General features: G+C 40.7%; 1 long non-coding RNA gene across 2 annotated transcripts; it reads left to right on the top strand.

Moving 5' to 3' along the window:
• Positions 1–9,204: 9,204 nt before the first annotated feature.
• Positions 9,205–22,680, top strand: LOC116791294. Of its 2 annotated transcripts, XR_004358680.1 has the most exons (5): positions 9,205–9,689; positions 10,377–10,461; positions 11,575–11,652; positions 17,133–21,236; positions 22,618–22,680. It is a non-coding gene; the product is annotated as an uncharacterized LOC116791294 (long non-coding RNA). The 2 variants fall into 2 exon arrangements; XR_004358679.1 differs by lacking the exon at positions 22,618–22,680 and having other exon boundaries at positions 17,133–21,913.
• The last annotated feature ends 4,753 nt before the right edge of the window (positions 22,681–27,433 follow it).

The raw sequence follows: 27,433 nt of genomic DNA, 5'->3' as shown, positions 1-27,433 counted from the left end.
TTATTACTAAGTTATTAAACTGACATAAAATAAATCCAGTGATACTTCTAGAATCAGCAATACCTGACTGGCAACTTGAATCAGCCTGTTTGGCAAAAGGGGCCAAAAATCATGACCAGTTTCAAGCTCTACACTCAGAAGAAATGCATTTTTTTCCCTGCATGTGGATAGATGTTGAATCCCTCCTAAATAGTTGGGAAAGATTCATGGTTGCATTGCTTTACCATGCAGTCCATTTCCTCCATCCTGAAGGGATGGAGAAGCCACTTTGTACCCTCCCACTGTGTCTGTGCAAGATATTCCAGCTTGCAGTTTGCTCTGGGACATCCCAGTGACATTTCTCAGCTTCAGGATTTGACTGACTGCTTGTCCTGACTTCAGGTACACTCAGTTTTCAGAGGCATGAATGCAGATTTGGAAATCTCACTGTCGTGGGTCCTTGCTAAAGATGTATGTAATTATTGAAATTAAACTGACAGAGGGAAGGGTTAGATTAAAGATTAGAGAGAAATTCTTCCCTGTGAGGGTGGTGAGGCCCTGGCACAGGTTGCCCAGAGAAGCTGTGGCTTCCCCATCCCTGGAAATGTCCAAGACCAGGTTGGACAGGGCTTGGAGCAACCTGGGATAGTGGAAGGTGTCCCTGCCCATGGCAGGGAGATGGAACAAGATGAGCTTTAAGGTCACTTCCATTCCAAAACATTCCATGATTCTATGAAAATGCATTTCCTCTTTGTCAGTGGAGGATGTCTCCACAGATGTGTGTTCTTAGTGTAACTTAGATCCAGATTATTTCTCTCTGTATCCTCTGCAGCCTTTGTTTTCCCTCCTCATTACATTAATGGGTGTCCCTGCCCTGTGTGCTCCACTTGCCTCCACTTGAATTTTGCATTGAGCTTTCAATTAGTGGGATTCAAACTGATTATTCTGGCAGCACTTTCCCCTCCAGAAATCCAACCCTTATTGCACATCAATTTTTAAAAAGGGGTAATTGATACTTCAGGAGTTGTCAGGGATCCGCTCTGGTGTGCCTAAGGACAAGGGAAGAAACTCACTGCAGAGGATGGCATGCTCCTGCAGGAAGACCTGTCTTTACATCCCTTAACCAGAAAACTGGGAATTTGATGACAGAGACAGGTAGCATAAGACTCAATTCAAGCGTAGGGGATATTTTGGTGACTTTTTTAAAAATTACATGAATATTGGGCGGGCTCTCACATCCCCAGCTACGAATCATTTGAAGTTTGTTAGCCCTCATGTCTTTCATTAGTCAAGAATATTTGATTCATTTTCCACCCATTTTTCTTCCTTTTGTCACCTCAGCTTTGCTGCCTTCAAGGAAACAATGTATTGCAAAGAGGCTGCCTTGCCCTTAGAAAACGTCTGGCGGATTATTTCGCTCTGATGCTGTTCATCTCCTGGCAATGGAGCTTGAAACTCAAACACTACCTCTCTGTAATCCAACCTATTTTTCCTAAGCAGAGTTAACACTCTATTTGTCAAGGGAATTATGTCTTATCTCTTGCAGTATCAGTCACACAGAAATTTCCTCCTCTGAGCCCCAGTGTGCAGATACAAGCTTGCTGCCTCAGTGGTGCATGGAAAACATGCTGCCAATTCAGCCCTACTTTCTCCTGAAAGAGAATAGAGTTGTAGAATCCTGGAATGGTTTGGGTTGTAAGGGACTTTAAAGTCATCTCATTCCAACCCCTCAGCCATGGGTAGGGAAAGTTTCCAGTAGACCAGTTTGCTCTAAGCCCCGTCCAACCTGGCTAAATTCTAATCATAGCTATCTAAAAACGTTTGAAGCTTTTTGGTTCAGTGTACATCATTTTGATCAATGCCATTGTTATTGCAAGCTGGTACTCTGTAGGTATGTATTAGTTTTTGGTGGGGTTAAGCTATCACTCTTCTGTTACTGACACAGCACTATTGCAAATGCTGGTGTTTGTTAGTCATAGAAATGCAGTTTCCTCATGTTGATGTTTTTGTAGACAAAATAGTGATGAGAATAAACCCAGGCTGTGAAGTGTAACTGATTTCAGCACTCAGGGAACTATTTGTATGCAAGATTTTGATTTTTCCACTTGAGATATACCTGAGAAATAATTAGGTAAAGTTAAGCCAGCTTAGAGATAGCTAGAGACACTGAAGTTGGAAGATGATGTGGGCATGTGGGTGTGTAGTTGTGCCTCTCCAACTTTCCTGAAATCACTCTCCATTGCTTTGAATGGGTCGCAAGTGCTGCATCACAGTGTCATGTTGCAGGACTGGGCTCACTCCAGTTAAAAGACCCTGAATGGAGAGGGTGAGAGCTGCCAAGAACACATTTTGCAGATGCCTGTTGGCTCTGAAGCCTGTCCCCAGCCCCACCGGTGTGAAACAGCCCAAACATTACTGACCCTTCCGGGTGTGATGTAAAAAACCATCCGCATGCAACAGCTTTGCAGGAGGCCTGATGGCATGGGACTGGGAGATGAGTGGAAGGGGCTTGATTCTGCCACTTGATTTATTGTCTGGTCACATTAATTTGCTTTGTTGTGCGGGAGGATCATTATGTTGCCAGGTGTTTATTCCGATTGGACCATGAATCTAGCCAATTGTCAGGGCACTTAGAGCTTGTGAATAACCCTTCATGAAAACAAAACAAAAACTTACTCAGAATGTACAAAATAACACGAAGCATCTTGCAAAGCAAACCTCTTAGCTACTGATTGGGACCCACAAAGTGGGAGAGGAATTTAGGGCAGGCTGAGGTTGTGGACCCAGCAGCATGGAATGGAACAGAGCTTTGGCTGTCAAGGCACAGGTAGGACCTGTCTCAGGGCTGTATCCAGAGAGGGTGCTTATTTTTGGTGTCCTCTTCTCTGCATGAGTATGTGGCAGCCTGAGACTGGGGAGCTCCCTCCTCTTCCTCTGCTTCCCAAAATTCAGTAATTCCCCTGGCAGAGCCAGGAGCAGCTGGAGGGGTGGGGTCACTCCCTAGGTCCCACTGCCCAGCTAGCACTAGCACAATCCCCATGTAACATAGAGGATAGGATGCTGAGATCCCAGACTTGGTCATCAGCTCTTCCAACACCCTGTCTGCCTGGCCTTATCATCTCCTCCTCATCTACCTGCTCTCCCCAGGTGAGCAGTGTGGGGTGGAGACCATTTCTGATGGCTACACAAGAAGGCTTTGCATCACCTGGTGCATCACCCACCCGGGGGCCTACTCATTCATTCATTTGAAGCCCACGGTGGCAGGATTTAAACTTCTATTTATTTTTACTGTTATTCCTAGAGGTGCCTTTTTTCCTTCTCACATTGCTAATGCAATAGTTAAAGGTCTGAAGGCTGCTGGACACGTTGGAGGGATATATCCTAACTCAGTCTTTTAGGAAGTGATAACTTTCCCCCAGCTTTTTAGCAACAATGCAATAAATTATTACCCCGACATAGAATTTAATTGCACAGTTAAATACATCATTTACAAGGCTTTTAGCATGCCCTGCTAAATTCTCCACTTTCTCATCTAATCTCTGTAGGCCATCGTTACATTTGCAGAGACCTGTATGGGTTTCATTCCTGTTAAACATATCGGTAAATCACAGCAAGAAAAAAACCCTGACACATTTCCCTAGGAATTTTTGCTGCAGCCTGAGCTCCCAACCCTGCGGCTTCCCGTTCAATAGGTCAGCCGAGACCCCATTTGTCATTGCTCTTTAATTACCATGGAACCTCTAATCCAGGCCACAAATTCTTCCCTGCCCATACTTCGTTTTACTTCAGAATGCGTATCTAATAGCAACCAAGGACTTTTCCTATTTTCTCACTTGGAATCTGTTTTGGGAGCTTGGAATTGCTATCTAACTGAATCAGTAACATCTGTGACTTCAGGGCAGCTTGAGTGGGAATAGTTAAAGGGTTAGACAGATTTCCTGCATTTTAGGGCTCCTTTCCTCTGAAGAGGCTGCTTTGGGACAATCCAATTGCATCCAATGCCACTTCTTCCCTTTTTCCCCCCCTTTTTCTTTGTTATTTAACCCCATCTTTCCTCCCTCTTTCTTTCTCTCTCCTTTCCCTCCAAGTTGTTTAGGTTTTTCAGAAGTAAAAATTATTTTAAGGAACCACGCCAGCATTTTTAAAAGTTTCAGTTTCAAACACATGAAAAGGAAAAGTCTGAAGGGATTCCTAGAACTGTATTGCAGCTTGCAGGTATGGCTTTGATTTTCCTTTTGGCAGGCTTTTGCCATTCCCTCTTTCATTGCCCTTCCAAGAAACGCTGCTGGGTGCCTAAAGACCCGTACGCTGCTTACAGTTGGCAGGAGAAGATAACAGGAATGCTACAGTTTGAGCTTTGAAAGATTAAAAGCAGCATTTATTCCTTACAGTACTTTCAAACTTCCTCGAGTTAATTTCAAATCTATTTTTGAGAATGTTTAACTACTAATACCGGATTTTTTTTAATTTTTTTTTTTAATTCTGCACACACCATACCTGTTATTTAAACCAAATAAGAGGTGGATTAAAGTCAGTGCAATTCTTTAAAGTGCATTAACTGCTTTGAGCAGTCCTTGGAAGGGATACCCTGTGCCTCCATGACTGGTCTCTTTATGATACCTCCGTAAAAGTTCTGGCAAAGAATGACCACACTTTGAGAGCAAATTTCCATTTTTCAGAAACATTTTGCTTCTCCCTTCTCTTTTTGGTGGTAACTGACCTCATTGTGAGTTGAATACACAACAAAAGTGTTCCTTCCCTGCCTTGTGGGGCAGCCGATAAATTATTCATATGACTAATGAGGATTTTGAATTTTCAGGCAAACTGTGATGGCATTTTTAAAGGCTTGCATCACTTCTGCAGCATTTCCCTCACACCTGCATGCTTCAGGCACTCAGGTGTTTAAATTACCAAGGCAGAGCTTTGCCCTTTCTCCTCCTGCAAGTGCTTTGCTCCACAAGGTAGTCCTGTGGCTATTTTGTCTGTTTGTCTGGGTGAGGATTTTCTGTGCTAATTAACATGAGGGGAAAGGGGAATCTGAGAGGGCTGAATTAATTACCAAAAGGGATCACATACCTTGCCTTGTATTAATTTTGAAATGACAAGACACAGGTGCACTGTTAGTGATGTTTTAATGAATGTTAGTCTTTAAGATGCTTTCATATTTTTTGCCTTCTTACTTTAGCCGGAGTGTATCAGAAAAAAGTTAAATCTCAAAGTAAGGAAGTTCCTGCTGCAGCAAAGAGCTACACGATGTGAAAGGGCTGATTATGTTTATATTACGTGCTCTCCTGTGAAAGAACCAAGCCCCCCAGCTAATAGGAGAAGAAAGGTCACTGGAACTGAAGAAACAACTGACTCAGTGTCTTAATTCTGAAGGAAATGAGCCCTTTGGAAATGAGAGGGATTTTCTGATCTAGTTCAGGGGAAGGCATGCAACTATGAAAATAAGCTTTTCCTGTTATGTTGGAGAACAAAGCAGCAAATCAGAATGAGTGGGGATTCAGAGAAAAAAAAGTACATTAATTTATTTTTTTACCTTTAAATGCTCCACAGGTAATTGGCAAAGCTTTATCATTCTTCTAGATTATCATCCACAGCATCAATAAGAAAAATTTGACAGTCAAAGATTAACAATATATTAAATCCCTCTTGCATGTGGCAGCCAGACTTCCATGGCTGAGTTGGAAAGAGCCTTATCATCACTGGCCTACCTGGTGGCATTGGGTTCTGAGGTGTCCACTTCTCTTTCCAAACCTAGAGCACATGAACATTTCAATGTGAAGGAGGTGGTAGAACGACCACTGTTTGAAAAGCCCTGTACAGGGCAGTTGGTATGTATGTATTGCACTTTGAATATACACCCGAGCCTGTGTTTGAGCCCAAACTCACCTTCAGTACACACTTTGTGGAGCTGAGCTTGTAGTGGATTTTGCTGAATGTGAAAATTAGAGACTTGGATCACTGCTGAACATCCTAGATGGATTGGACCAGTTCTCCTTCCTAGGACACTTCTGTCTGTCCTATTTGTCCTCATAGGCGTCTCAAGAGTGCAAAATCCTTCCTGTGTATCAGTCACCACAAGTGAAAGTGTGACTTATGGGCAGCATAAAGCGGGGATGTTCACAGAACAGTGCAGATTTTTACAGCTGAGGTACAGATGGAGAATTAAGTTTGAATATAAACAGCAAAAAATGGTCTTAAACTTAGCTCGTTGCCTTACTTTGCATCATAATGGGATAGTCTTTGTGGTCATGGACAGGGACACAGGGGTGCACAGCCAGTTTTTATCACAGGTTGTGTTGGTGAAGGCCACAATTGCTTTTGTGGGACTGCCAAGGGTTTAGAAATGCACTGAGGAATCTAAATCCTCATTTAAACTGCAATGGCATCATGAAATATGAGCATTATGCATCTTTATGGATTATTGGTCACCTGAAACATATATTTGAGAACTTTGGTGCATATGAACTCCTGGACAACAGTTTTGCTCTGGAAGAAACCTAATTGAGTAACTAGTTACTCCCACCATAGCAGTAGGCACAGAATACTCTTGCTGCTTTGCTTACAACAAAAATGACTGTTTTGAAAAAGCAAATCACTGTGGAAGTTGATCAGAAATGCAACAGAGGATTGTTTTTAATGGCTTTTGGGGAAATATTAAGATTTATTCCTGTAAAGACTTACTCAGCATGTTGCACAAACTCCTCTTAGCACAGTAGTAAGTCAGCGCACCAATAACACTAGTAAGTGTTACTGAATGCTTTGCCATTATAATTACAGCCACATGTTGTCCTTTTTACAAATAGGTCTGACTTAATTGCATCATTTTTCAGGAGGATTTATGTGGTCCTGCTTAATCTAAAATTAGTACATGCATAAATGAAGTGCAAACTATTTTCTATCACTGAACTGTGAAATGTTCTCTAGAATAGAGATATACCAACATGTTCCTAAAAAGATGCAATAAGCAGTCAGGCAACTTTTTGATTTGTGTGTGTGTCTGCACCTATACAATTTTGCTAAAAGTAAGAAAAAATATACTAAAATATACATTAAGTGCACACGGAACAAAAATTCAGTTAAATGATCTAAATCAAGCAGTCTTTTTTGATTATCACTGCTAAAACAAAACTTGGGGGAAATCATAAATCTGTCTTGATATTGCTAGCTCTCAGCATTTATTAAATACTGTAAGAGCTAATGCGTTTTATATATTACATCAATCACACATAACTATATCACATTTATAAGATGCTCTATAGGCAAGATTGTGTGTTGGCCTAAATTCTAAGTTACTGTGACTAATACTCCATATTACCTACACAGCTCTGAGGATCTAAGGATATGTATAGGACATAGTAGGGATAAGAGTTTGGGTTACCTAAACCTAGGTCAGATCTAGCAATTCTCATACCTACGTATTGATCTGGAGTTTGGAACAGGCATGATTCTTAAGAATGTTAGAATTTAGACATTAAAATACAAATGCATGACCAAATCCCAACTAGATGCAAAAGCCTAATGCTGGAAGCAGATTAAATCCTCTTTCAATTTGTATCTAATAGGGAAAAGTCACTTTGACTTCAACAGAGTGGAGATCTTGCCATCCAGAATGGAGATTTACTCAGCTTCTGTGAGGTAGTCTGCGGTACTTTAGTGAGTAAATCAGAAAGCAAGGAAAGGTCCCCATATTGCTGGAGCACTAATGTAGAAGTGCTGAGGCTTGTTCTAATCCCAAACATGGAAGTTTCTCAATTGCTTTTTGAGTGGTATCATCTTGGGGAAAATACGGGTAACTGCAATGTAGACAAATGCAGTTTTTGAGAGCTACTCAGTTTTGTGTGGCACATGGTTTGAGTAGAAAATAGGAGAAAGGCTCTACTACTAAAAATATGCAAATATTAAAAATAGCCCTTGGTTTAAATTTTATGTCTCTGATTTTTATGACTTCAAAGTATTTTTCCTTGCATATGTCAATGGGCCAAAATTCCAGAGACTTGCTTAAAGCAGGATACCTAGTACAGTTTGCTTTTAGCCATGAGAAATGCTCATGTCTGTGGGTATGAATGGGTTAACACACTTACAAACAGTATCTTGCAGGTCATTGCCATTTCTCTCTGCTTCAGCATGTCACCACAGTAATTCACACTCTGAAATCTTAAGGCTATAGCTGCAAACGTGCTGCAAACAGAAGCTTCAGCTGAGCTGTCTCTGAAATAATGCTGATCCTGAAAGAGCAGAGGGATCCTTGCTGATCCTTACAATCCATGAGATACCTGACTGATTTTGTGTTTGGCTTAAAGTGAGGATTATGGTGTTTATTATCCCAAAGCTAACAGATCTGATAAACCAATCATGGATGGCTGGATTCATAATTCCTGGCAGCCCTTTAATCTGGATCCTTGGAGATGACAACAGTGATGTGCCCAAAACAGGGTCATGATTGTACTGATGTTAGAGCCAGGGTACCAAACTTGACATTCTCCCTGCTGCCTTCTGCACATTCGCAACTTCTGCTTTTCCTAAGAATATTTTGTAAGTTAAAGGCAAGTGTCCAAGGTGCGGGGTTTGCTACCCTTTGTAAATCAGGAGCTGAGCATTTACCTGGTAATTCTCATGTAGGCTTTTCCAAAAGTATTTTTATGAAAGCATTTAAGCACCATTGGTTTCACTTGATAAGAGCAGAGTGTGATGCAGGAGTAGGATGCAGGCATCAGGATCACACTTGGAAAAGTCATACATGAAGAAGGAGGCACTGAGGAATTTTAGAGAACACTTTCCAGGGAGACGTGACATCCTCCATGAATGTGGCACCACTCTCTGTGAACCAGGCTTGACATAAGTGATGCAAAATAGATTTAGACCACTTCGGCCTCTTGTGAAGGACATATGAGTCTTGCACTGTCCTTGGAGCACAGAGCTGGAGTCTTCCAAAATAACTGTCCAATAAACAAAAGTGAGGGAAGAAGGATGCTCTGCCATCTGCTATGTAAGCTAAGAATTTATGAATTTTATGTGATTTTTGGTTACTGCCACAACTGAATAAGCATTTTTGGTGCTGTGTGTACGGTAAGCAAGTAAGCAGCTTCTGACTCCTCTGATTTTATTGTAGAGTATTTCTTCTCTGGAGCGTGTTCCTCTCCGTGCAGAGCGACCTCAGCCTGTCTGGGTGCCAGGGGAGTGATCTCCATCTGTTGAACGCTTGTCAGGTGAACTGCTGACCTACACTGATCTAACACCCTGCAACACCTGCGAGCTGCTCGACAGTGGCCACCGGGCCGCCGAATGACACGGAGCAAGATGCACCCGCAACAGCTTGGAGGAAACTGGGTCAATTTTTTATAGACTTTAAAATGAAATATGAATAAAACTCCTTCTGAGAGCAGTAAAGCTGGAAGCAATTCCAAGCCTTCCTTGAGCAGAAAGGCTGCTCTGTTTCTTGACTCCCAGACGCTAACACCGAAGCGTTAGCCTGTCATCCACTGAGCACTTCAACCACAGTAAAGGATGCACCTGGGCTCAGAAGATCAAAGCTCTGCTCAGTCTTCTCAAGTTGGATATTCTGGTATTTCTGGTGCATCTTGCATATGTAGAAACAGCAAAATTTCTCTTGGGGAACAGGCATCAGCACAGAGAGGGGACAGATGGTGTTCGATACGGAGACCGAACTACAGCTCGATCTTCCCAAAGAAAGTGGGTCCTGCAAGGTAGGAAGAGAGGTTTTAAATGAGACAGTGACACAGAAAATTGGAAAATGAATGCTTTGGATATGGGATCATTCTTATGCCAAGAGGGATGGGGTGGTTTGAGGATAGCGCATTGGGCGTGGAAAACTGGTGTGGGGAGAGCTGTTGCCAGAGGAGCTGGTGCAGAGATCACTGCCTTTGAAGACTTAATAACTCATTCTAAACAAAAGTGCAAGTGTTGGTTTAGGTAAGTTCCATGTTTTTCACAGGCAATTTTTTTCCCAACCCACCCTGCTAGCAGATGTCATTCTCTCAAATGAGAGTTCATAAACCTTTCAGGAAACTTCTCTTTGATTTTCAGGCTTTTTTATGGTATGTTGAGACATTTTTATTTGCCATACAATTGTTCCTAGTGTAATTGTTCTTGCAATTAGAAAAGATAATAGATTAAATGATAGCTACAGTTTTGAGTTTACTGTGTTTCAGAAGATTTCCGTTTATATTTTTCCTTCAAATTTTGCAATTTAATTTTTTTTAAAAAGAGCAGAATCTAGGGGGAGTGTTTCTTTATCACCAATTTCTCCAGGTGGTCTGTAGTAAGAGTGGGTTGAGGATGAGTTTGGAAAGGAAACTAATATGTTCCAGGAATATAAAATAATCCCTAACTTCTTCAAGTCAAATTCATTATACCCTTTTTTATCTTTTCAGAGCAAGGGAAGACATCAGTTAAATTGTCACAAATAAGCCCCAACTGTTGCAAAACAGCATCTGATTTCCTAGATTAATCTGAAAGGTATGTTTTCAGATTTCAGAACCCTCTCCTTAACCTCTGTTCCACAAATAGCTTTATGCTGAGATGAAGTGTAGACAAATGCACAATAGAACTTTCTAACAAGAACTGCTGAGGGGTGTGTGCTATATCCTCTCATAGCAACCATAGGCCACAGCTCAGCTTTGGAGGCTGACTGGATCCTGTGCAATGGTTTCCATGGTTGCACAGGGTTTCATGTATCCAATAACATTAATATTCCAGTCCTTAATAGAATAACTTGTACAAAGGCAATTTTTTCCTCTTTATTTCCTGTCTTAAATTATTGCTGCATAAATGATTGAATGAAGTTATAACATGAAAGTTATTCTATTAAAACTTAAAATGTTGTTGAGATTGTTTTAACATGAGCTCAAGCCTCCAGTACTTATGTAAGCAAAATTTCAGGTGCCTCCTGAGTCAATACTGTAGGATTTGGCTGGTAAAATAATGATGGGTTTTTTCTTTACCAGCTTGTTTGTACCATTTATCTTAACAAAAAGTTTGATTGTCACTAAGAAGTTAAGTATACTGTCAGTGAATGGCTGACCATTTTTTGGAAGAAGATGGTGTGAGACTGAAACTTACTGGTGGGAGCTCAGTGATAATGTGACTTAAATTTTAAGCCCAGTAAGTTAGGTTGAATCAATGAAGAATTGTTTTTTAAGGGAGTGCCGCCTCCTGTGTTTTAATACTGAGTTGGAGGTGATTATTTTCCTTGCCTTTTTGTGTCATCTGCGGTTTTGAAAGGCTCACCTCTCTTGGAAGTTGTCTGCTACCTCATTTTTATGTCCTTCTGAATAACCTCAGCTGTTAATTGTGGTAGCTATGACGAGAAGAGCATTTCAGAACCACACCTTAGCCAAACGTGAAAGAAAACTCCTCAACAAACATTGATGTCCTTGGCTAATTCTAATTGACTGGGACTTTCCTACAACTTAAACCCACAAGTGGTTCGGCTGTATGAACAATTCCTTTCAAAGTGCCAAAAACTTGCAGGTACTGTCCTAGTTCTGGGACAAGCTATGGCTGAATGAAGGGTTGGATCATGGGGACACCTGGCTGTGGGCACTGTGAAACTGTCTGTTCGATTTACAGGAGAAAGAAATAGTCCTACCTGATGTTTCAAGCCTCAGTGGGTGTATCCAGCCCTACTCGAGCATGGGGTGTAAGTATGTAAGTACCATAGAATAAAATATGCAGAGGTCTTAAGAGAGCTCTTCAGAAACACAACAGAGAGATTAAAGAAATGGACCCAAAGTGTGTGACTTTGATATTTATCATGGTTAGTTGCTGCTGAGGTGTAATCAGTGTTGACTTCTGGCCTCTACTCTTCAACTGAAAGCTTGAGAGAGCTCATAGGACTCTCTAAACCTCCCCGTGATTTATCTGAAGTGTTTATTATCTGGCTTACAGATGGGTATTAAAGCACTGTTTACAAAGATCTCAGTGTGCAAAAACGTAACATTCTTAGCTTGTGTAAACTATTGTTTTCCCACTGAAGTCAACCAGGTTTCCTTGTGCCATTCCCCAGCAGAGGATCTGCTCTCCAATGAGGATTCAGGATATTGTTCTTGGCTGAGTCCATGCATATTTCAGAGTGTGCTGGAGCTGGGTTCTGAATGCATTCATTCACAGATCACTGTATAAATGATCAAAGGAAAGGCTTCTTGATCCTGTATGTAATAAATCCTCTACTTTCAGGCTTACTGAACTGGAGACTATCATAGAAATACTTGTTCCTCACGTACAGATCAGGAAGCTGGAGTCAAGTATTCCTCCCGTTGGACAAATGCCTCTGGAATTCCATGAATTGCTTGGCACATCTGACAGAGGAGGGCAGAAACATCTCAGCCTTTGTTTACTGTACAGTCTACCCGCATGGATTATGGCTTTGGGGACATTCTTGCTGCTTTAGGTCAAATAGTGGTAGAGGAAGATGAGCATTTACCTGAAAATCTGAAAAAATCAAGCAGAAGGAAAAGGGATTGATTTGAAAAATCTGAATTGAATTAATTTTATTTCTAAAAAGTAGAGGAGTGGTAGCTTGCTAATGGGGAGGGTTTTTGTCTGCTAGCTGGGCCTTCATCAAAAGTATCTATGGCCGGTTTTGCACACAAACGAGTTACTTTTGTGGATTTTTAACACCCTGTGTGTTGTCTCCCCTGTGGAGGGTGTATGCATCTTTTCCATTCAGAATCCAAGCTGGATGAATGGGTGCAAACTGGGCTTTTGAAGTTTTCAGGGGCTTTTCAATCATGCCATGTCTTTCTACATTTAACTGACATATCTAATAAAAAACAAATGCCAAAATCTGGGAAATTCATTATCAAGTTGCTCTATGCATCTCTGCTAGCCTATGTATCACCCTTTGTGCAGTTGTTCAAGAGGCTAAAGGAGAATCCTGCCCTTTTGAATGGGAAGTTTGCCAGCCACATCAGTTGGGACAAGATTATTGACTGTCTGAGGCAAAGCTTAGAAGATAATTGTTGTGTTTAACTGTTAATTCTTTAGCACTATCCCAGTAACTTGTTGATGCATCTAAGAGTTGCTTGATGTCTATATATACACACACCCACGCGTGTGCACTCACCCGCCTTTGGGAATTCCCATGCCCTTGCTAATATGTATGCAAAAGATTCCTGGGCTTTCTTATTTGTAAACAGAAAATGTTTGGACTTATGTCCCGATAAAGGGAGATACTACAAACACAACATGAAGCTACATTTGTCTCTATTTCAGCTTAGAAGCTCATCAGCTTATCCTTGCGCACTTACTGCCACGGTTCAAGATGCTGAAGATGCAAAAACACTGAAGTAAAAAATAATGTTTCATATTGCTAAACCCCTGCTACAGGGATAGTTCACCCATTTGGAGAGCTGTGCACAAACCAAGACATCCTTCACTCGGCAGGATCTCTACGATCTGGGAATTGGTACCTGCCTCCTGACATGTCTCATGCCGAGAGACAGGTCTATGAAGTCATGGAGCCAGGCTGTCTGCAATCAGGACTGCTGTACTACATCCAAAGCAAGCTTGCCAGTCAGCAAATGCTGCATTAATCTTTCAGGGAGTGTTTGTTTTGCTTGTTTTGCTAGGCTGAGTTTCAAGCAACTGATAATGTGTTCATGAGCAGTTCTCCTCTTGCAGCCCATTTTTCAAAAAAAAGAAGTGTGAAGACCGAAGCTCCCAAGGTTGGATGGAACATGGGTTTGAAGGGTTATATGTGATCTTGCTTCAGTGTGTGAGCTCACGGTGCTTTTGAATGCATGTTAATGCAGGTACATTTGGGACAGTGGAGTTGTGGTTCTTCGAAGTCTGATTTTTAAAAATGTACCTTGGGCATGGTCCTTCTCTGTTGGCACTAATTCTGCTTGTGGAGTTACCTCACTGCAAATGAGATGTCCTTTAGTTTGCTTAGCAATAGTCAAACCTTCAGACTGCTGAAGGATAAAAGCAGAAGGCCTCTGACAAAAAAGGGTTTAAAGACACTTTATTGTTCACAGGTTTTTAAGTATTGAAATATCTGGAATTTTGGGAGGTAAATGACAGTGGGTCTGGCTTGTTCTCACTTGTACCTGCAGTGTTGCTGCTCTGTCAAACTGCATCACTGAAGTTACAGTTTTCACACACTGTTAAAGGCCCGTCCTTCAAAGTATTTTTACATTCAGCTCCTCTAAGCAAAAAAGGAATTTAGATACCCAAATAATCTTTAAGATCTGAAAAATTCAAGTGTGATTCTGGAGACTCTTGTATGTGTAGAACCTGTAAATATGAGGCACTTTTCTGGACTTCTTTTGGTGGCTTTTATTTTAAGAAGCTCTGCACTCTTTTATGACTTTGCAAAAAAAATCTGGCAACATTTCCACGAGTGAAGAGAATTTCAACATCCATAGTGAGAACAGAAAGATGCACTGTGATCTCGAGGTCTTTTAGCCTGCTTATGTACTCCTAAAGAATGTGACTGGGTAGTCAGGCTGTTACAAAATGATGATTTTTATGGTGTTGGGATAACACAAATCCAGTGGATATTTCATCAAGATGCACATACATCTTCCCGGAAACTTTTGCTAAGAAGAAATCCTTTCCTTAAAATCTGTTCTGCTAAGAGTACTCCAAAGGTAGTACTACACACAGCAGTATTTCTTTTAAGTGTATTTTTGATGACAGTATATACGTTCTGCTTAAATTTAAGATGAGAATGTACTTGGAGAAGGTTTGGGGTTGGGAGAGAAGGGGAATAGTTCAGTGCTTTACTGTTACTCTAATCTAGTTCCTTTTCCTACTCACAATACAGGTGATTAAAAAGGAAAAAAAGATATATGTTTTTAAATTCACCAGTTTGAGGGTTGTTTGCACACATTTTTTTGTTTCTTTCTGGTTTTGAATTATGTTTCTACTCCAAAGGTCAAATTTCCTGGTTAACATATTGGTCTGGAAGGACACAAGGCTCATGCAGACCTGGCACACAGCAAGCAGCCTGGTTGCATGAAGAAAGCTGTCACTCTTCCTTACCTGCTGCCATGACAATTCCCTTGATACAGGAAAGTATTGTGGTATTTGACTCAAAATTTATTGGTGTGCTAACAGGATAGTTCCTCCAGGATCAAGTAAACATTATAAAACCTCCCTTCGCCAAATCAACCTCTTAAATTGGATACAAGAAGGTTGGGCACCTTGTATTTTGCTGTGTAGCTCTTTGTGGAGAGCAATGTAAATCCTTATCATCTGTCTGCAGTTGTTATATACAGGTGTATATATACTGTAGAACGCCCATGCCCTGTTCTGTAGAATACATAGGACAAGAGGAAAGGACCTCAAGTTGTGCCAGGGAAGGTTCGAGTTGGATATTAAGAAAAATTTCTTCACTGAAAACAGGCTCCCCAGGCAAGTGGTGGAGTCACCATCCCTGGAAGTGTTTAAAAAAGGAGATGTGACACTTTGTGATATGGTTTAGTGGGTGTGGGGATACTTGGTTGAAGGTTGGACTTGAAGATCTTGGAGGTCCTTTCCAACCTTAATGATTCTATGGTACTCTACAGGCTGCTGACAATAACCTGAATCCTGTCCGGTTCCTGGTGATCCATTCCCAACAATGAAGGATCACAGTGCAGGCAGTGTATGTTGTGTCAGATGTGAGCTGAACTGTGGGATGCAATACAATGCCTACAAAATACAATCATTATTTCTCTTGTAAAACTTATCCTCATAATCTTCCAAAGCAGCGTTTGATTCTTCTGCATGCATCCTAGAAAAATTATTAGAAGTTCTTCTGAAAAAAACCCCATAATATTTTCACATCTTTTGAAATTTCTGCAGTGAAAGTCTTCAGACTTCAGGCTGGTTACTAACAGCCCAATGTATATTTGAGGGTGAAAAAATAATAATGTCACTTCTTTGGAACGTGATCTAAAGTTCACTGAAGTGAACGAAAAGGCTCCTGTTGGTTTTAAGTGGATCCAGCCTTTACACGGTGAACAGAAGACGTGTGTCTCTTCTGCTTAAATCTGAAAATGTTATTGGTAATTTGTGTTGATAGAAAGAGCACATGGTAACTTCCTTTCTGCATTTATATAACAGGAGGCAAAAACCTCAAGTTTGAAAACATTGAGGATGCAGTTGCCTATTTCCAGCACGATGAGAGACGCAAGCAAGGATTGGTTTTAATAGTATTTGATGGAAGGCAAAGCATTAGACACTGGTTTCCTGTTAGGTAATGGTTTCTGTTGCCATCCCACCAATAGATGACAACCTGCCACTCCTGCTGAGCAGTATCAACTTCAAGCTTGCTAAAGAGAAGATGGTTCTTGCTGAAACACCTATGTTGACGTTTTATTTATGGGGTTTTTTCCAAGTGATTATTATACTCTCACTAAAACTACCAAGCCAACGAGTGCTGGTGGGATTATCAAGGAATCCACTGCAGATGGGCCAAGCAGGTGTGGCAGCCTGGGGAGGTGACAGTCCCTGGTACAGCTCAATAATGGAGTGACTAGTGGTGGCTTTGGCAGTGCTGAGTTCATGGCTGGACTTGATGATCTTAAAGACCTTTTCCAACTTAAAAAATTCCATGATCCTATGACAAATGTTTGGGGGTCAGGGGTAAGTTGTCTACAGAACTGACAATGCACTGCTATTGCTCCCCTGGTGTGATGAAAAGGGTTCCCTTGGGCTGGAATTAATAAAGGAGTAATAAGAGAAAAGCAGCAAATGGCTGCTACAATGATCTGTGACAGATCTTGTATTTTTAAGAAATCTCTGTGTCAATGTGTTTGCAAAGGGATCTATTCTACAGCCTTGTCTACAGCTGACATTTTGGAGAAGAGATTCTTCAGGACTCATTTAAATTCATTTTATCTGATATTTTTCTAATCTTTGATGCTCAAATAAGTATGGCGCTTTTTTTTTTAAATGACATAGCATTCATAATATTATGAAAGCCATGCACATTATTGCGTAATAGGAAATTGTGCAGGAATGAGATCGCTGGAGCTGCTCATCTGTAATAACACAATGTTTCTTATGTCCAGTTCCTGTTTTACATGAATGACTTGATTAAAATCAACAGAGTTGCTCTGGATTTTCACCAGTATTAAAACAGGTGAAAGCAAAAGCAGGAAGAGCAATTGACTTTTTATTTTTCTTCTTTTCTTTAGGTATGCTGCTTGAATTTGCTTCTTTGCAACACTTAAACAAATATAGAAAATGAACAGAAATATTAAGACACTGGAAAAAAACAACATCGAAATAGAATTTTTATGAACTGATGAGCTGAGAGTTGAGCTGGTACTGACAGAGTGGGATCAGTCAGTGGTCAGATACCATATGCTGGATCTCCATATTTTTCAGCCATCTTTAAGACTGATTCCTTGTGTTACATGAGCCAGAGGGAGCCTGGAACTACACAACCTGTTGTTAAAGAAACTTGCACCATCACCAGGCATCAGCTCTACTCTCCAGAGGCCCAGTCTCCAGACAATCAACTCGTGTGCTGTTAGTGCTTTGTTTCTCTCACTTCTCCTGTGTACATATGAAACTGTCGAGCTGAATTACACTTTATAAGGTGATAGGGAAAAGATCTAACATTTATTTTTCCCTCTTACTAATTTTTACAGTGTGGGTAAGCTAATTTTTACAGCCTAAAAACCCACAAAGCAAAACAAGTCCTGCTATTCTTTACATCTTTCAGGTAAACAAGGAAAGCATTTGACATCATTTGCAATTATTATCATGTTTTAAAAGCTCTGCTTTCATAAACAGATGAGGCATGACAACAAATGATGCTTATTGAAATCTAAATTTTTACATTAAATACACCAAATGAGCACAAAAGTAGAATTTAAAGCCTAGGCAGAAGTCTGGGATCACCTTCCAAATCCCATTTCCCACTGTTTTCAGGGGGAGTTGAACACTGTGCAGCCTCACGGTAGAGAACAACGTTCCCTATTAGTGCAGATACTTGAGATCTTCTCTATGATTCTTGAAAAGGGGGCCAAAATCAGTGATTTTCTTGGTGTTTCACTGAAATCTGTCCTGAATGGACACCGTTACTTTCCAGCATGTAAGCCTTTTTGATAATGGACAATGGATTTCCAAGACCTGCTCAAGCTCCTGGGTGAGTGTTCCCTATGGCAGAGTGTGCTCACTTCTGATTCTTCAGAGTAAGAGATTTGCAGATTCTGTGCCAAACCAGTCAAACCTCACATCTCATTTCATTCACTTGAAAATGAAAATTGTGAGCTGTACACAACACTGGTGTTTCTGTTTCCTGCCAGCACTTCGACCCATCTGACAGGAAAGTTCCCTCTATGAAGTGTTCTCTACCTTGGTGAATTCTTTCCATGACATTGCTTGAAAAATCCAGGTTTGTCGATTCCTTTGTTGTATTATATGCCCTGCAGCTGGTTCCACACATTTATTGCCTGACTTCTTCCTATAGTTTTAAATGTTCTTGTATTGTACCATTTAGTAAGTAAGTCCCTGCTAAAGTCAGAGCATAAAGCTTGTTCAAGGTGCTTACATTCCTTGAAAAGAGCCAGGCAAGCATTTTCTCTACAAACGAGAATTATTCATCAAATTTATTCCACCTGGGGTTTGTATGTGTGCATGCAATCTTTGTTAAGTATTTTAGCAAATATTAAAATCCCAGGTAGGTTAGGGGGATCAGCAAAATTCCTGCCAGTATTAAATGAATATTTGTGCAGGGTGAATTTTGAGTGTGCTGTGTAAAGCTTATAATGCTTAAGACTATATTCTTCTGCTAAATGGTTAAACTCTGCCCTAAGAACCATTTGTCCAGAACAGTAAGAGAGCAGAAAAGAAGTGAGTTACTTGTAGTGAAGAACATGCAACCATAGGGAAGGATTATTTGGGAAATTATAATAGGCAGTTGAAGTCTTGGAAGCATGCAAGAGACTTCACTACTTCTAATAGAAAATTGTTTATGGAGAGAAATAAAGCTAAACCTATCCAATTTTTTTCAAGTAGCTCTGGTAACTTGTAAGGTTTGTGTCAGACTCTAAGTAGAAAATTATCACCAATTATATTCCAAAGAAAGCAATAAAAGCTTAGTAAGAGGAAAGCAATGCTGAAGCTTCTTCAGTCAGCTCAGTAGCTTTAATTGCTATGCTTTTTTTTCCTGAAGGATATTTTTAAAACTCCGAGCCCATTTTCTTTTCTGTGGAAATATTGCAACTCATCTACAGTGTTTTCTTTTTGGTTCATCTTGTTCTTGTCTTTCTCAAACTTACACTTTAGCTGTGTGCCTCTGGCTATTAACCCTGTGGATTTCTTTCAAATATGAGAAAGCTTGATTCTATGAGCCTCAAAAACCACCACAGTGGGAAAACATCCCACTTAGCCCTTGTTTTAATGTCAAAGGGGAAAGCACCTCTGTCCTCTTATATTGTTGAGAAGGCACAGCAGCTTTGCTTCTCAGTCAACAACCTTGGACAGACAGATAGCCTCATCCTTCTTCTATTTTTTGTCCATCTTTCATACCAGCAGGCAGGAATTTCTCCTAAGAAAGAGAGAATGTTCTTCGTAAGCTTATGCCCCATGGACAGTTTGTGGTTTCCTAAGGCCCTGCACTATCCTCTTTATCTCACAGAGGATACTGGTTGTAGGAGCATAAAACCTTCCTGGAGCAGGCAGATTAGAAAGTTTTTCGTCCCCACTGGAGTTAGAGGCCAAGGGAGATTTTACTCAATGGAATGGGCTGCGTTTTACCATCAGTATGATGTGAAGAAATATATCATTAAGCTGGTTTTCTATTCACTGCTTTGATCGTGGTGGCAGGACGAAAACGTCTCACTTGGTAGTTTGAGTGTTCTTTCACCCAAATTTAGTCTTGCAAGTTGGAACTCCACAGCCTTTTAAGCACAAGCTTTTCATCAGAGGACTGGAAATGGTTACTTGTGCCACTTAGATTCCAGGCAGTCCTATTAAACTCTAAAATAAGGACTGGCAGAGCCTTTGGATCAGCTGACACACATTTCAAGCTTTTAAATCTGCAGGGGGAGGAAGATTCCTCCTATTCCAAAAGCACAGACACACCTGCTGAGTATCAGAGAACCTCTTCCAGGCCCAAACGCAGGTAGGTTTGTGGGTGGAAGGGTTGGATCCTGGTAGGATCCCTCTGGACCCTAAACCACTCCTTCATGTTCCCATGAGGATCTGAAAGTTTTTTCTAGTTAATAAACTTCCTCTCCAATTTCATTGGTCTGCATGGACTTGCCAAGGTGAAGGATCTTTGTTTGCAGGCTTTTAAAATCAGCTAATTTATTTGGGTTCTTTCTTTAAAGTTTTCCACAGCTGATTATTACCCAGAGTCTCAAAAATAGACCCACTGCTTTGGGATTTGGGGGGAAAAGTGAAGCCTATATCTTATCCATAACTGTGTAATGGTGTCTGAAAATTTGTATTTTTTAAAAAAAATGTTTTAAAAAGGAGCCTCATGATTTTGGGAGGTTGGATCCTAATAAGGCAGAGGGAAGGAGGTGCAGGGGAGCAGAATTCAGGGAAGACTGTGGCATAAGCTTTCCCTTCTGTTACCTGGAGGCACATTTAAACCAGCTGCTGCTGTATTAAAGAGGGGGTTCTTAAATATCTAAGATATATGTTTAAAAATATGATATATTTATTTGGACAATATATCTGAGTGTTTAGAAATAGCACCCTCTGCTTTAAATCCTTCTCAAAGGTAGAAATGACTGGAACTTTTCTCTTGCCATCTCAGCTGGCAACAACCCATGTGATAAGGACACCATTACTCCTCGTACAGGTGAGGAATTCCCAGGGTTTGGTGTCCTGCTCCACCAGAAGCTTTGGCCATGGTGCACAGTCTAGGTTTGCGCTGTCTCCATACCCTGATGTGGATGCCAGTCATGAAACCACTTCTTTTGCCCACCTCCATCTGGCAGAATGAAGCTGAGGGACCAGCTCCCCATGGTAGGTGTTAGTGAAACACCAGTGAAACCAGTGGGACTACTGGTGCTAAATCCAGAGCCCAGAGAAATATTTCAAGTGGGAGCAGCCAACATGATCAATTGAGACAGTGGGCAATGCAGGACCTCAGCTCTTCCCTTGCTCCCCTCCCCTCATATTTATAGGTTTCTAATTTCCGCTGGATAATGAATATCACTCTTCATTATAATTATGTTAAAAGGTACCAGCACGATGATTCAGAAACCCTTGAAGATATAGTCATATTTTCAGCAACAGATGGATTTAACACTGCAGATGGAGTGTTAAGAGTGCAGGTAATAACAAACTCAGCAATGTACTGTACTGAAATATAATTGGAAAGTATTAATCATATATTGGTTACTTCAGCTTCACTAAGTAGATGTTTAATTTTCATCAATCTTTTTACCAGATTCCCGGAAAGATTTCTGTGTAGACAGAGTGTGGCTTCTAGGTGAAATGATTGCCCAAGTTATTAATGACCAAGGCTTTGATCTTGCAGGCATGTGCCCATGGCTTACCCAGGCATGCAGAAAAAAAATCATTTGTGTTAATAAGGCTGTCAGAGGGGCCCCATTCATATGGCCCAAGCTTCAACTGGTGACTAGTCAGTAGTAAAATCCAGACCCTTCTCTACTTGGAGGCTGCTGGAAACCTGCCAGCAGGAATGGCTGGCTGCAGGATTTGGGGCAGAACGCAGCAATTTGAAAAGCCCCATTTATAGAAGTGAACCATCACTCTAAGCCTTTGCAGGACTGGTAGTTAGTATGTAGATTAAACAGGTTTTCTTTTGCCATTCCTTATTATTTTCTCTAAGTACAGTCCTTTTGGAAATATCTACATCCAGAGAAATGTCTGCTCTGTTCCCATAAACCCTGTCATCTTGCTGGTTTTTTAATGTGCTTCTTCTTAGAGGTTGTATTGGAAGCCTGGGTTATTCAGGTGAGGTTTTGCTCTGAGCAGACCATGCAAGACCAGGGTAATCAGTGATGCCTTGTTGCATACCATGACTCTGATTCTTTAATTAATGCTACTTATAACTAAGATATCATCTGTAGGATCAGAAAGTGGTCCATGCTCCAGTGTGCCAGCTGGGGACGTGGGGAACAGGGACTGTGGTAGGGAACAATTCCAGCTCATGCAAAAATCTATTTCACAGCAGGAATATAGAAGATAAGTTTTGGTGATAATGGAAATATTACTCTTTTGAATGCGTTTCTGTGGATGGTTTGTGTTCCCATTCTTCTCTGTGGGCTCAGGCAGCTGGTGAAGCTGTGCCTCCACTGATTTCATTACAAGCCTTCTTTTTCCTGGTGAGAGTTCATAGCCATGGTATTCCATGATGACTATGGACTGATCAGACTTGTAAACAACAACATAAGCATTCAACAGCTAAATTTCAAGTCCAATGAAATGCTTTGGCTGAATGCTTTGGTCTTCTCCTGAACTATTTCATTCTCTAGCTATCTGTGAACCTTGAAAATGCAAAGAAAAACTGGAATTCTCTCTGGAAAGTTGACTTTCACTTGATGGCACAATATCTTTATCTTGGCTGATGAGGAAAAAAGATTTGCTAATAAAATCCAACATGACTGAAAATAAAATTGATCATGACTAGAAACCACAGGTGAACATGTTTAATAATGCAAAATTAATGTGCTGTCTACTTTCTGACAGGCATTTTTACACCAGGGAGATACAAAGAGGTACTGATCGAATGACCATGATAATCAAATAAAGGTCTGTGAGTATAAATGACTCTAAATATGGTGTCTCTTTAGGGGTACCAGTTGAGAGGACTTGTTTCTAACACAGGTTCCACACGTCCATACTGGTAGGGTAGACTTCATCTGACTGGCAACGTGTGAACCCTCATTAGCTCTTCTTTTTTCCCTCCTTACTTACGAAAATTTGTTGAATCAAAAATTATTTAAATTGTTAGGTGTCTTGATTTTGATGTAAATACTGTGTTTTAAAACTTGTTCTGCGTTTGCAGCACAGAGTTCATTCTGCTTGGGAGAGGTTCAGTCTTAGCTTTCACCAGCAGGACAGGACATTTGGTACTTGTTTGTGAGAAACAGGTGGGTAAAGCACTGCATATACACTTAATAATGTAATTTAATACAAATTAAGAAGCTGTCTAGATCTGTAGAGAAGATACTGGGAGGCAATAGATTCCTTTTAATAAGTCATCTCATACTTTGCTCAAAAAGGCTTACATTCCAGCTCAACCAAATGGCATTGAGCAAAGGGGTGTGACTTAAATCACTGGGACCTGTGAAAGCTGCAGAGCCTCTGTTGCCTCCCCATTGTCATCAGGACTTCTACCTGTCCCTGTTTGCCCTGCGTCATCTCAGCATATGCTGCTTGATCTTTCCAATTACTGTGATGATGTTTTTAATTTGTGATTCATGACAAAGTGCTTTGGATGAAAATTGTAATTCAAGTAAAATCACGAACAACATGCTTTATGAAGGCATTTTATTTGCCAGTTCAGGCTGTGTGAAGTTTGCTGGATGTATCAGAAAATAAAGGTAAGTATCTTGTACTTCAAAACTTGATAAATTATTGACAAAGGAAAAATGCCCTGAGTTAATCAATCTGATGTTTTTTCAGCATTTGTCCCTTGAGGATTTAGATGTAGTGGATTGTGCTTTAATGCTGGTCTGCTCTGATCATTTGCAAGAGAGAAAAAAACAATCCTGCATCTCAACTCCTCATCAGTGTCTGAATTGAATGAATCGGCTATTGAGCTAAAGGAAATGAAATATAAATTCACACCAAGAGAATGTCCTCCCTGCAGCTGCAGAAGCAGCTATGGTTTTCAAAAGCTGATTTTTATCCCTTCAAAGACCAGTATTTTTGGTCACATCATCCTATTCAATAGCCAGTCTTTCTATAAAAGTTTAGCCTAAAGGTACTGTTTTAATACTAGTTTTAAAAATTTATTAAAATAAGTTGAGTGAAATATTGTCTTAATTTCAGTTGTCACTTTTGGCACTTATTTAGAAAGGAAAATCAGAATGCAAGCCGCTCTTTTTAAATGTTGCTCCTGTTTCTTCCTTGTTCATTACCACAAACACAGCATTTAGTAGTCTCAGAAAGTAATTTAAAAATATAATGAGTGTTTTTTTATTCTGAGACTTATAATTCAGTAGCTTGTGTTGCAGAAGTGCTCGTGTCTGGGGGTCAGGTGGTTGCATTTGCTCACCTTGGTTTTGTTGGCCTGGAACACACACAACTGTGCAACAACATAACATTGTAACTTATTGCACAGATATCCTAATCAAATACAAAATAGTCTGTTTTGGGAAGTGATTTCAAACCATTTAGATTTCTGATCCTGCACCCTAGACCCCTCTATTGCACTGAATTACCTGGAATAAACTCCTTCAACGCAGGTTACCCAATTATCCTTCTGTCTTGTGTGGTGCCTTTTTTTGAATGTTACGTTTTTCTGGGCAATTTCTTTGCTATACAACTTTCCTGACTTTACTTTGTGCTAAAATACACAGGGGAATATGACAGAGTCTCTCCCTGCTCCTCTTCTCATGCATGCTTGGAGAAATGAAAACATAGTAAAAGACAATCATCTTGTAAAATGCATTCATTATACAGGGGAGATAAAAAGAAACAACTTGTTTGTTGGTATTTTGGAGATGTTTTTGGAGATGTCTCCATGCCAGACCTGTTATCATTCAGTTCTCTATCACAGCAACTACTCTGCTGTAGCACAGATATCAAACTTATTATCAAACTTAGATCATTGCTAGGTCTTCTGTAAGTGGATATCTCTTAACTGCTCTTCAATAATATATATCTACCTTGAGATCAGCTGCATCGAGCATTTGTGGGAGCTAAGTCTTTCCCTCTTGGATCCTCTAAAATCTATTCTATAAGATCCCTTTGGTTTTCTTAACGCTTTTTATTATTATTTTCCTAAAGATGCAGTTTATGTGGGGCATGACGAAAAGTCACTTTGGTACAGCACTGAGACCTGCTCAATTTACAGGACTGAATCCTCCATGCAAACATCTTTCCTTACATAACTGATACTTCTTATTTTAATACAGTACATTTTTAAAGCTGAACTTTGAAGCTGATCCCTCTCTAATGCTTGGTGGCACTCCCTAGCTAAACAGAAGCCTTTTATTATTTTTAAAGGATTTGTACGCTGTCAGAGGAACAGATGCATCATGCACCTGTAGTCTCCACTGGGAACCATTTTTACTGCTACTGTTTAGAACTGTTCAGAAAATTTTCGAACCAACTTTGTGATGAGAGAATAGACTTTTATGTAAAAAAGCTTGAGCGAAAAGCATCTGCTTTGTATGTCTAGTTTGGTTTTATTTTTTTTGCTAGAACTAAAAATTGATGTGTGTCTTTTGACTTGAGAATTTCTGTTCAAAATACCAACATAGCGTGGAAAAGGGAGATGGAGAAGATTTATCTGAGGACTTGTCAAAATTCTGTCCAGACATGGTGATGACAACTTCTGTGTTTTAGCTACTTATCATAATTTGTTGATGTTTTAGATACTCTTGTTTGATATTTGTGTTCATATGGCTGAAGTAAATGGCTTATTTGGGATTTATTCCATATTTTGCCATTGGCTTTAATTTTCCAAGACATTGGCCAGTTTTTTCTGCTTTATTTTAGGAACTGATGGATGAGGGTAATGTGCTGGGGTAAGCAAGGCTAAAGGAGACCCTTTAGCCTTAACTCTGAGGTGCTGAGTGCTCCTATCTCCAATCAATCATGAATTTCCAGCATGAATTAAGTGCTACCTGTGGCAGAGCACTGGGCAGACATCATGAGGACATAGAATCATGGAATAATTTGGGTTGGGGGGTAAATTAAGTCTAAACTATTTAGGCTAATAAGCAATATTGTCACCAAACCAAACAGATTGAAATCACCAATGGAGAATTCAGGCCAGCAATTAAAGGGTAGTTTCCATCCAGTAGAGGAAAAGTATTGCAAGTAGCTCTCAAACAGAGGCAAGAAACTTCAAACTTGGAGCATAGTCTGTTAAAGGGGCTTTATGCCCTCAGTGTTGATGACTGGAGGGTACAGAAGGGGACAATCAGATTTCTGTGTGGTCCTTTCAAAACCTTGGCTGTGATTATCCCTCCAACCTGAATGAACCCCCCCAACACGATAGTTTCTAACCCTGTTTCCAGCTCTCATATCAGTTTGTGTGTACTGCCTGAGTGTGACTTCTGGACTGGTGCTCTCTGCTCCTCTCTAGGCCATGGTTCTTGTGCAGACTCCTTTGCTCTGTCTCTGACACAGGGATGAGTGCAGCGGCTGTTTTGATGAAGCTCTTCCTCCACCTCTGCTAGCTCCTACTGCTGTCCCAGTTCATAACCTGATTGCTGCATCCCTGCCTGCAGATAACCATTGGCCCAAGACTCATGTGGGTACTTTGTGTAACATGATTTCACTTTCATATTTAACCTAAATAACCACCTGCATTACAATTCTTCAGTCTGTATTTAAGCCTGAATTGTTTGGGGCCAGACTGCAGTGACAGGACTTATCTTGAGTAGAATCAAAATCGTGCTGTTTCCCCAGTTGTAAGACCCATCATTTAGCAGGCAGAGACTTTCACACTCACCAACTGGGTTGCATGGGAGCCAGCAGCAACACTCGGCTGCTCTGGAGATGAGTCATGCTATTTTCAAACTATTTGGCTAATCAGTAAATTGAGATCTGCTGCTTTACAGACAATATATAATATTTGCTTTGCCTTTGTGCACTACTTTACATTTTGGATCCTTTGCCATTAGGATTCGAAGCATATAGACTTCATCTAATCCAATTTATCCTGTTCATCTTGGCAGTGCTTGCAATGCTGACAGCTTAAAGAAAACACTTAATTTGACTAAGTGTTTTCAGTTTGCTTCTCAAAATATTTGAAATCATTAAAGCCAGAGTACCCCTGCACTGCAATACACACAGTCCTGACCCACTTCAGCAAGTTAATTACAATTTGTGTGATCCTATGGCCTCTGATTATGCTGCAGGCTGAAGTAGTTTACCTGGTTAAGAAAGGGCTTGATGTTTCAGAATAATTCTCTGAGCTTGCTGCTTTTTAATCTGACTTTTAAAGAGGCTCTTGGAGCAAAAATGAGGCATATGGGGGACTTGGTGAGACATGTTGTCTCTCCTGCCTCGCTGGGCAGGGCACAGGGGGCTGAGTGCTGAGCTCCCCGTGCAGATGCTCTCCTGCTGTAAGGCTGTTCAACCTATGTATCCCTAGCTATTTGTATTCATTGCTCCCTGCCAGAGGTGAGGCAGAGCACAGGGATATAAAGCAGCCCTGGAAGTGCCCTGGTGAGCACAGGTGATTATGAACGGTGGCTCAGCAGCACTGGAGCGTGCCAGTGCTGATGGGGTCACGGGCTGCATCCCCTTCCTCTGCACTGTGCTCTCAGGTCTGAGGGCTTGTCACAAACCCCTCTGTGATGGCATCTCAGCCTTACCCTGC

Source organism: Chiroxiphia lanceolata, chromosome 9 (assembly GCF_009829145.1).
Source record: "Chiroxiphia lanceolata isolate bChiLan1 chromosome 9, bChiLan1.pri, whole genome shotgun sequence".
NCBI classification, from domain to species: domain Eukaryota; kingdom Metazoa; phylum Chordata; class Aves; order Passeriformes; family Pipridae; genus Chiroxiphia; species Chiroxiphia lanceolata.
Note: the sequence above shows the minus strand (reverse complement) of the source record. Positions and strands in the feature narration are given on the sequence as shown.